The sequence below is a fragment of the Cetorhinus maximus genome, chromosome 34 (genome assembly GCF_964194155.1).
Source record: "Cetorhinus maximus chromosome 34, sCetMax3.hap1.1, whole genome shotgun sequence".
In the NCBI taxonomy this organism is placed as follows: Eukaryota; Metazoa; Chordata; class Chondrichthyes; order Lamniformes; family Cetorhinidae; genus Cetorhinus; species Cetorhinus maximus.
In genome coordinates, this window is record NC_135912.1 from 12,329,604 (window position 1) to 12,342,248 (window position 12,645).

The following is a 12,645-nucleotide window of genomic DNA, read 5'->3' on the forward strand; positions in this document are numbered from 1 at the left end:
AAAAATACCAACAGTTTCAACAACCTCAAAATTCAAAAACACCAACAAATTCAACAAACACCTCAACAATGAAAAGCAACAAAAAACTCAACAACATCCTCAACTTTGAACAACACCAACAAATTCAACAACCTCAACTTTGAAAAACTCCAACAAATTCAACAACAACCTCAACAATGAAAAACACAAAAAATTCAACAACAACCCCAAAATGGAAAAACACCAAAAAATTCAACAACAACCTCAACATTCAAAAACAGAAACAATTTCAACAACCTGAACATTGAAAAACACCAACAAATTCAACAATAATCTCAACTTTAAAAAATACAAAATAGTTCAACAAAATAAAAATTGATAACACCAACAAATTCAACAACAACCTCAATATTGAATATCACCAACAAATTCAACAACAACCTACACTGTGAAAAACACCAACAAATTCAACAACCACAACAATGAAAAACACCAAAAAATTCAACCACAACCCCAACATTGAAAAATACCAACAAATTCAACAACAACCTTAATATTCAAAATCACCAACAAATTCAACAACAATCTGAACATTCAAAAACACCAACAAATTCAACAACCCCAACATTGAAAAACACCAACAAATTCAACAACAACCTTAATATTCAAAATCACCAACAAATTCAGCAACAACCTTAACATTCAAAAACACCAACAAATTCAACAACCCCAACATTGAAAAACACCAGCAAATTCAACAACAACCTGAACTTTTAAAAATACAAAAAATTCAACAAAATAAAAATTGATAACACCAGCAAATTGAACAACAACCTCATTATTTAATATCACCAACAAATTCAAGAACAACCTCAACAATGAAAAACATCAAAAAATTCAACAACTACCTCAACTTTGAAAAACACCAACAAATTCAGCAACCTCAACATTGAAAAACACCAACAAATTCAACTGCAACCTCAAATTTGAAAAACGCAAAAAAGTTCAAATAAACCACTGATAAAACCAATAAATTCAACAACAACTTGAATATTGAAATTCACCAACAAATTCAGCAACAACCTCGACAATGAAAAACATCAAAATATTGAACAACAACAACCTCAACAATGAATAACACCAAAAAGTCAACAACAACCCCAAAATTGAAATACACCAAAAAATACAACAACAACCCCAAAATTGAAATACACCAACAAATTCAACAACAACCTCAACATTCAAAAACAACAACAAATTCAACAATCTCAATATTGAAAAACACCAACAAATTCAACTACAACCTCAACTTTGAAAATCTCCAACAATTTCAACAACAACCTCAACAATGAAAAACATCAAAAAATTCATCAACAACCGCAACATTCAAAAACACGAAAAAATTCAACAAAAACCTCAACAATGAAAATCACCAAAAAATTCAACAACAACCTGAACTTTGGAAAACACCAACAAATTCAGCAACCTCAACATTGATAAACTCCAACAAATGCAACAAAAAACTCAACAATGTTAAACAACAAAAAAATTCAACAACAATCTGAACTTTGAAAAACACCAACAGATTCAACAACCTCAACATTCAACAACACCAACAAATTCAACCAAAAAATCAACAATAAATTCAACAGCATCCTCAAATTTCAAAAACACCAACAAATTCAACAAACTCAACATTGAAAAACTCCGACAAATTCAACAACAACCTCAACAATGAAAAACACCAAATAATTCAACAACAACCACAACATTGAAAAACACCAACAAATTCAACAACCCCAACATTGAAAAACACCAGCAAATTCAACAACAACCTGAACTTTTAAAAATACAAAAAATTCAACAAAATAAAAATTGATAACACCAGCAAATTGAACAACAACCTCATTATTTAATATCACCAACAAATTCAAGAACAACCTCAACAATGAAAAACATCAAAAAATTCAACAACTACCTCAACTTTGAAAAACACCAACAAATTCAGCAACCTCAACATTGAAAAACACCAACAAATTCAACTGCAACCTCAAATTTGAAAAACGCAAAAAAGTTCAAATAAACCACTGATAAAACCAATAAATTCAACAACAACTTGAATATTGAAATTCACCAACAAATTCAGCAACAACCTCGACAATGAAAAACATCAAAATATTGAACAACAACAACCTCAACAATGAATAACACCAAAAAGTCAACAACAACCCCAAAATTGAAATACACCAAAAAATACAACAACAACCCCAAAATTGAAATACACCAACAAATTCAACAACAACCTCAACATTCAAAAACAACAACAAATTCAACAATCTCAATATTGAAAAACACCAACAAATTCAACTACAACCTCAACTTTGAAAATCTCCAACAATTTCAACAACAACCTCAACAATGAAAAACATCAAAAAATTCATCAACAACCGCAACATTCAAAAACACGAAAAAATTCAACAAAAACCTCAACAATGAAAATCACCAAAAAATTCAACAACAACCTGAACTTTGGAAAACACCAACAAATTCAGCAACCTCAACATTGATAAACTCCAACAAATGCAACAAAAAACTCAACAATGATAAACAACAAAAAAATTCAACAACAATCTGAACTTTGAAAAACACCAACAGATTCAACAACCTCAACATTCAACAACACCAACAAATTCAACCAAAAAATCAACAATAAATTCAACAGCATCCTCAAATTTCAAAAACACCAACAAATTCAACAAACTCAACATTGAAAAACTCAGACAAATTCAACAACAACCTCAACAATGAAAAACACCAAATAATTCAACAACAACCACAACATTGAAAAACACCAACAAATTCAACAACAACTTGAACATTGAAAAACACCAACAAATTCAACAACAACCTTAATATTCAAAATCACCAACAAATTCAGCAACAACCTCAACATTCAAAAACACCAACAAATTCAACAAGCCCAACATTGAAAAACACCAACAAATTCAACAACAACCTTAATATTCAAATTCACCAAAAAATTCAGCAACAACCTCAACATTCAAAAACACCAACAAATTCAACAAAAACCTCAACAATGAAAAACACCAAAATATTCAAAATAAACCTCCCTTTGAAAAATACCAACAGTTTCAACAACCTCAAAATTCAAAAACACCAACAAATTCAACAAACACCTCAACAATGAAAAGCAACAAAAAACTCAACAACATCCTCAACTTTGAACAACACCAACAAATTCAACAACCTCAACTTTGAAAAACTCCAACAAATTCAACAACAACCTCAACAATGAAAAACACAAAAAATTCAACAACAACCCCAAAATGGAAAAACACCAACAAATTCAACAACAACCTCAACATTCAAAAACAGAAACAATTTCAACAACCTGAACATTGAAAAACACCAACAAATTCAACAATAATCTCAACTTTAAAAAATACAAAATAGTTCAACAAAATAAAAATTGATAACACCAACAAATTCAACAACAACCTCAATATTGAATATCACCAACAAATTCAACAACAACCTACACTGTGAAAAACACCAACAAATTCAACAACCACAACAATGAAAAACACCAAAAAATTCAACCACAACCCCAACATTGAAAAATACCAACAAATTCAACAACAACCTGAACATTCAAAAACACCAACAAATTCAACAACCCCAACATTGAAAAACACCAACAAATTCAACAACAACCTTAATATTCAAAATCACCAACAAATTCAGCAACAACCTCAACATTCAAAAACACCAACAAATTCAACAAGCCCAACATTGAAAAACACCAGCAAATTCAACAACAACCTGAACTTTTAAAAATACAATAAATTCAACAAAATAAAAATTGATAACACCAGCAAATTGAACAACAACCTCATTATTTAATATCACCAACAAATTCAAGAACAACCTCAACAATGAAAAACATCAAAAAATTCAACAACTACCTCAACTTTGAAAAACACCAACAAATTCAGCAACCTCAACATTGAAAAACACCAACAAATTCAACTGCAACCTCAAATTTGAAAAACGCAAAAAAGTTCAAATAAACCACTGATAAAACCAATAAATTCAACAACAACTTGAATATTGAAATTCACCAACAAATTCAGCAACAACCTCGACAATGAAAAACATCAAAATATTGAACAACAACAACCTCAACAATGAATAACACCAAAAAGTCAACAACAACCCCAAAATTGAAATACACCAAAAAATACAACAACAACCTTAATATTGAAAATCACCAACAAATTCAACAACAACCTCAACATTCAAAACATCAACAAATTCAACAATCTCAATATTCAAAAACACCAACAAATTGAACTACAACCTCAACTTTGAAAATCTCCAACAATTTCAACAACAACCTCAACAATGAAAAACATCAAAAAATTCATCAACAACCGCAACATTCAAAAACACGAAAAAATTCAACAAAAACCTCAACAATGAAAATCATCAAAAAATTCAACAACAACCTGAATTTTGGAAAACACCAACAAATTCAGCAACCTCAACATTGGTAAACTCCAACAAATGCAACAAAAAACTCAACAATGATAAACAACAAAAAAATTCAACAACAATCTGAACTTTGAAAAACACCAACAGATTCAACAACCTCAACATTCAACAACACCAACAAATTCAACAAAAACCGCAACAATGAAAAACAACAAAAAATTCAACCACAAACTCAAAATTCAAAAACACCTACAAATTCAACCAAAAAATCAACAATGAAAAACAACAATAAATTCAACAGCATCCTCAAATTTCAAAAACACTAACAAATTCAACAAACTCAACATTGAAAAACTCCGACAAATTCAACAACAACCTCAACAATGAAAAACACCAAATAATTCAACAACAACCACAACATTGAAAAACACCAACAAATTCAACAACAACCTGAACATTGAAAAACACCAACAAATTCAACAACAACCTTAATATTCAAAATCACCAACAAATTCAGCAACAACCTCAACATTCAAAAACACCATCAAATTCAACAAGCCCAACATTGAAAAACACCAACAAATTCAACAACAACCTTAATATTCAAATTCACCAAAACATTCAGCAACAACCTCAACATTCAAAAACAACAACAAATTCAACAAAAACCTCAACAATGAAAAACACCAAAATATTCAAAATAAACCTCCCTTTGAAAAATACCAACAGTTTCAACAACCTCAAAATTCAAAAACACCAACAAATTCAACAATCACCTCAACAATGAAAAGCAACAAAAAATTCAACCACATCCTCAACTTTGCAAAACACCAACAAATTCAATAAGCTCAACTTTGAAAAACACCAACAAATTCAACAACCTCAACTTTGAAAAACTCCAACAAATTCAACCACAACCTCAACAATGAAAAACACAGAAAAATTCAACAACAACCCCAACATTGAAAAACACCAACAAATTCAACAACAACCTTAATATTCAAAATCACCAAAAAATTCAGCAACAACCTTAACATTCAAAAACACCAACAAATTCAACAACCACAACGATGAAAAACAAAAAACAAATTCAACAGCAAGCTCAACTTTGAAAAACACCAACAGTTTCAACAACCTCAACATTCAAAAACACCAACAAATTCAACAAAAACCTCAACAATGAAAAACAACAAAAAATTCAACATCAAACCCAAAATGGAAAAACACCAACAAAATCAACAACAGCATTAATATTGAAAATCACCAACAAATTCAACAACAACCTCAACATTCATAAACACCAACACTTTCAACAACCTGAACATTGAAAAACACCAACAAATTCAACGATAATCTCAACTTTTAATGATACAAAATATTTCAACAAAATAAAAATTGATGACACCAACAAATTCAACAACAACCTCAATATTGAATATCACCAACAAATTCAACAAGAATCTAAACTTTGAAAAACACCAACAAATTCAAAAACCTCAACAATGAAAAACACGAAAAAAATCAACAACAACACGAACATTGAAAAACACCAACAAATTCAACAACAACCTTAATATTCAAAATCACTAACAAATTCAACAACAAGCTGAACATTCAAAAACAACAACAAATTGAAAAACCCCACCACTGAAAAACACCAACAAATTCAACAACAACCTTAATATTCAAAATCACTAACAAATTCAACAACAACCTTAATATTCAAAATCACCAACAAATTCAGCAACAATCTCAACATTCAAAAACACCAACAAATTCAACAACCCCAACATTGAAAAACACCAACAAATTCAACAACAACCTGAACTTTTAAAAATACAAAAAATTCAACAAAATAAAAATTGATAACACCAGCAAATTGAACAACAACCTCATTATTTAATATCACCAAAAATTCAAAAACAACCTCAACAATGAAAAACATCAAAAAATTCAACAACTACCTCAACTTTGAAAAACACGAACAAATTCAGCAACCTCAACATTGAAAAACACCAACAAATTCAACTGCAACCTCAAATTTGAAAAACGCAAAAAAGTTCAAATAAACCATTGATAAAACCAATAAATTCTACAACAACTTGAATATTGAAATTCACCAACAAATTCAACAACAACCTCAACAATGAAAAACATCAAAATATTGAACAACAACAACCTCAACAATGAAAAACACCAAAAAAATCAACAACAACCCCAAAAGTGAAATACACCAACAAATTCAACAACAACCTTAATATTGAAAATCACCAACAAATTCAACAACAACCCCAACATTGAAAAACACCAACAAACTCAACAACAACCTGAACTTTTAAAAATACAAAAAATTCAACAAAATAAAAATTGATAACACCAGCAAATTGAACAACAACCTCATTATTTAATATCACCAAAAATTCAAAAACAACCTCAACAATGAAAAACATCAAAAAATTCAACAACTACCTCAACTATGAAAAACACCAACAAATTCAGCAACCTCAACATTGAAAAACACCAACAAATTCAACTGCAACCTCAAATTTGAAAAACGCAAAAAAGTTCAAATAAACCATTGATAAAACCAATAAATTCTACAACAACTTGAATATTGAAATTCACCAACAAATTCAACAACAACCTCAACAATGAAAAACATCAAAATATTGAACAACAACAACCTCAACAATGAAAAACACCAAAAAAATCAACAACAACCCCAAAAGTGAAATACACCAACAAATTCAACAACAACCTTAATATTGAAAATCACCAACAAATTCAACAACAACCTCAACATTCAAAAACATCAACAAATTCAACAACAAGCTCAAATTTGAAAAACACCAACAAATTAAAAAACCTCAACATTGAAAAATATCAACAAATTCAACAATCTCAATATTGAAAAACACCAACAAATTCAACTACAACCTCAACTTTGAAAATCACCAACAAATTCAACAACAACCTCAACAATGAAAAACATCAAAAAATTCATCAACAACCGCAACATTCAAAAACACGAAAAAATTCAACAAAAACCTCAACAATGAAAATCACCAAAAAATTCAACAACAACCTGAACTTTGGAAAACACCAACAAATTCAGCAACCTCAACATTGATAAAATCCAACAAATGCAACAAAAAACTCAACAATGATAAACAACAAAAAAATTCAACAACAATCTGAACTTTGAAAAACACCAACAGATTCAACAACCTCAACATTCAACAACACCAACAAATTCAACAAAAACCTCAACAATGAAAAACAACAAAAATTCAACCACAACCTCAAAATTCAAAAACACCAACAAATTCAACCAAAAAATCAACAATGAAAAACAACAATAAATTCAACAGCATCCTCAAATTTCAAAAACACCAACAAATTCAACAAACTCAACATTGAAAAACTCCGACAAATTCAACAACAACCTCAACAATGAAAAACACCAAATAATTCAATAACAACCACAACATTGCAAAACACCAACAAATTCAACAACAACCTGAACATTGAAAAACACCAACAAATTCAACAACAACCTGAACATTGAAAAACACCAACAAATTCAACAACAACCTTAATATTCAAAATCACCAACAAATTCAGATACGACCTCAACATTCAAAAACACCAACAAATTCAACAAGCCCAACATTGAAAAACACCAACAAATTCAACAACAACCTTAATATTCAAAATCACCAAAATATTCAGCAACAATCCCAACATTCAAAAACAACAACAAATTCAACAAAAACCTCAACAATGAAAAACACCAAAATATTCAAAATAAACCACACTTTGAAAAATACCAACAGTTTCAACAACCTCAAAATTCAAAAACACCAACAAATTCAACAAACACCTCAACAATGAAAAGGAACAAAAAATTCAACCACATCCTCAACTTTGAAAAACACCAACAAATTCAACAACCTCAACTTTGAAAAACTCCAACAAATTCAACAACAACCTCAACAATGAAAAACACAAAAAAATTCAACAACAACCCCAAAATGGAAAAACACCAACAAATTCAACAACAACCTTATTATTGAAAATCACCAACAAATTCAACAACAACCTCAACATTCAAAAACAGAAACAATTTCAACAACCTGAACATTGAAAAACAACAACAAATTCAACAATAATCTCAACTTTTGAAAATACAAAATAGTTCAACAAAATAAAAATTGATAACACCAACAAATTTAACAACAACCTCAATATTGCATATCACCAAAGAATTCAACAACAACCTACACTGCGATAAACACCTACAAATTCAACAACCACAACAATGAAAAACACCAAAAAATTCAAACACAACCCCAACATTGAAAAACACCAACAAATTCAACAACAACCTTAATATTCAAAATCACCAACAAATTCAACAACAACCTGAACATTCAAAAACACCAACAAATTCAACAACCCCAACATTGAAAAACACCAACAAATTCAACAACAACCTTAATATTCAAAATCACCAAAAAATTCAGCAACAACCTTAACATTCAAAAACACCAACAAATTCAACAACCACAACGATGAAAAACAAAAATACAAATTCAACAGCAACCTCAACTTTGAAAAACACCAACAGTTTCAACAACCTCAACATTCAAAAACACCAATAAATTCAACAAAAACCTCAACAATGAAAAACAACAAAAAATTCAACATCAACCCCAAAATGGAAAAACACCAACAAAATCAACAATAACATTAATATTGAAAATCACCAACAAATTCAACAACAACCTCAACATTCATAAACACCAACACTTTCAACAACCTGAACATTGAAAAACACCAGCAAATTCAACGATAATCTCAACTTTTAATAATACAAAATAGTTCAACAAAATAAAAATTGATGACACCAACAAATTCAACAACAACCTCAATATTGAATATCACCAACAAATTCAACAACAACCTACACTGTGAAAAACACCAACAAATTCAACAACCACAACAATGAAAAACACCAAAAAATTCAACCACAACCCCAACATTGAAAAACACCAACAAATTCAACAACAACCTCAACATTCATAAACAGCAAGACTTTCAACACCCTGAACATTGAAAAACACCAACAAATTCAACGATAATCTCAACTTTTAATAATACAAAATAGTTCAACAAAATAAAAATTGATGACACCAACAAATTCAACAACAACCCCAAAATTGAAATACACCAACAAATTCAACAACAACCTTAATATTGAAAAACACCAACAAATTCAACAACCACAACAATGAAAAACACCAAAAAATTCAACCACAACCCCAACATTGAAAAACACCAACAAATTCAACAACAACCTCAACATTCATAAACACCAACACTTTCAACAACCTGAACATTGAAAAACACCAACAAATTCAACGATAATCTCAACTTTTAATAATACAAAATAGTTCAACAAAATAAAAATTGATGACACCAACAAATTCAACAACAACCTCAATATTGAATATCACCAACAAATTCAACAACAACCAACACTGTGAAAAACACCAACAAATTCAACAACCACAACAATGAAAAACACCAAAATATTCAAAATAAACCACACTTTGAAAAATACCAACAGTTTCAACAACCTCAAAATTCAAAAACACCAACAAATTCAACAAACACCTCAACAATGAAAAGGAACAAAAAATTCAACCACATCCTCAACTTTGAAAAACACCAACAAATTCAACAACCTCAACTTTGAAAAACTCCAACAAATTCAACAACAACCTCAACAATGAAAAACACAAAAAAATTCAACAACAACCCCAAAATGGAAAAACACCAACAAATTCAACAACAACCTTATTATTGAAAATCACCAACAAATTCAACAACAACCTCAGCAATGAAAAACACCAAAATATTCAAAATAAACCTCCCTTTGAAAAATACCAACAGTTTCAACAACCTCAAAATTCAAAAACACCAACAAATTCAACAAACACCTCAACAATGAAAAGGAACAAAAAATTCAACCACATCCTCAACTTTGAAAAACACCAACAAATTCAACAACCTCAACTTTGAAAAACTCCAACAAATTCAACAACAACCTCAACAATGAAAAACACAAAAAAATTCAACAACAACCCCAAAATGGAAAAACACCAACAAATTCAACAACAACCTTATTATTGAAAATCACCAACAAATTCAACAACAACCTCAACATTCAAAAACAGAAACAATTTCAACAACCTGAACATTGAAAAACAACAACAAATTCAACAATAATCTCAACTTTTGAAAATACAAAATAGTTCAACAAAATAAAAATTGATAACACCAACAAATTTAACAACAACCTCAATATTGCATATCACCAAAGAATTCAACAACAACCTACACTGCGATAAACACCTACAAATTCAACAACCACAACAATGAAAAACACCAAAAAATTCAAACACAACCCCAACATTGAAAAACACCAACAAATTCAACAACAACCTTAATATTCAAAATCACCAACAAATTCAACAACAACCTGAACATTCAAAAACACCAACAAATTCAACAACCCCAACATTGAAAAACACCAACAAATTCAACAACAACCTTAATATTCAAAATCACCAAAAAATTCAGCAACAACCTTAACATTCAAAAACACCAACAAATTCAACAACCACAACGATGAAAAACAAAAATACAAATTCAACAGCAACCTCAACTTTGAAAAACACCAACAGTTTCAACAACCTCAACATTCAAAAACACCAATAAATTCAACAAAAACCTCAACAATGAAAAACAACAAAAAATTCAACATCAACCCCAAAATGGAAAAACACCAACAAAATCAACAATAACATTAATATTGAAAATCACCAACAAATTCAACAACAACCTCAACATTCATAGACACCAACACTTTCAACAACCTGAACATTGAAAAACACCAGCAAATTCAACGATAATCTCAACTTTTAATAATACAAAATAGTTCAACAAAATAAAAATTGATGACACCAACAAATTCAACAACAACCTCAATATTGAATATCACCAACAAATTCAACAACAACCTACACTGTGAAAAACACCAACAAATTCAACAACCACAACAATGAAAAACACCAAAAAATTCAACCACAACCCCAACATTGAAAAACACCAACAAATTCAACAACAACCTCAACATTCATAAACAGCAAGACTTTCAACACCCTGAACATTGAAAAACACCAACAAATTCAACGATAATCTCAACTTTTAATAATACAAAATAGTTCAACAAAATAAAAATTGATGACACCAACAAATTCAACAACAACCCCAAAATTGAAATACACCAACAAATTCAACAACAACCTTAATATTGAAAAACACCAACAAATTCAACAACCACAACAATGAAAAACACCAAAAAATTCAACCACAACCCCAACATTGAAAAACACCAACAAATTCAACAACAACCTCAACATTCATAAACACCAACACTTTCAACAACCTGAACATTGAAAAACACCAACAAATTCAACGATAATCTCAACTTTTAATAATACAAAATAGTTCAACAAAATAAAAATTGATGACACCAACAAATTCAACAACAACCTCAATATTGAATATCACCAACAAATTCAACAACAACCAACACTGTGAAAAACACCAACAAATTCAACAACCACAACAATGAAAAACACGAAAAAATTCAACCACAACCCCAACATTGAAAATCAGCAACAAATTCAACAACAACCTTAATATTCAAATTCACCAAAACATTCAGCAACAACCTCAACATTCAAAAACACCAACAAATTCAACAAACACCTCAACAATGAAAATCAACAAAAAATTAAACCACATCCTCAACTTTGAAAAACACCAACAAATTCAACAACCTCAATTTTGAAAAACTCCAACAAATTCAACAACAACCTCAACAATGAAAAACACAAAAAAATTTAACAACAACCCCAAAATGGAAAAACACCAACAAGTTCAACAACAACCTTATTATTGAAAATCACCAACAAATTCAACAACAACCTCAACATTCAAAAACAGAAACAATTTCAACAACCTGAACATTGAAAAACAACAACAAATTCAACAATAATATCAACTTTTGAAAATACA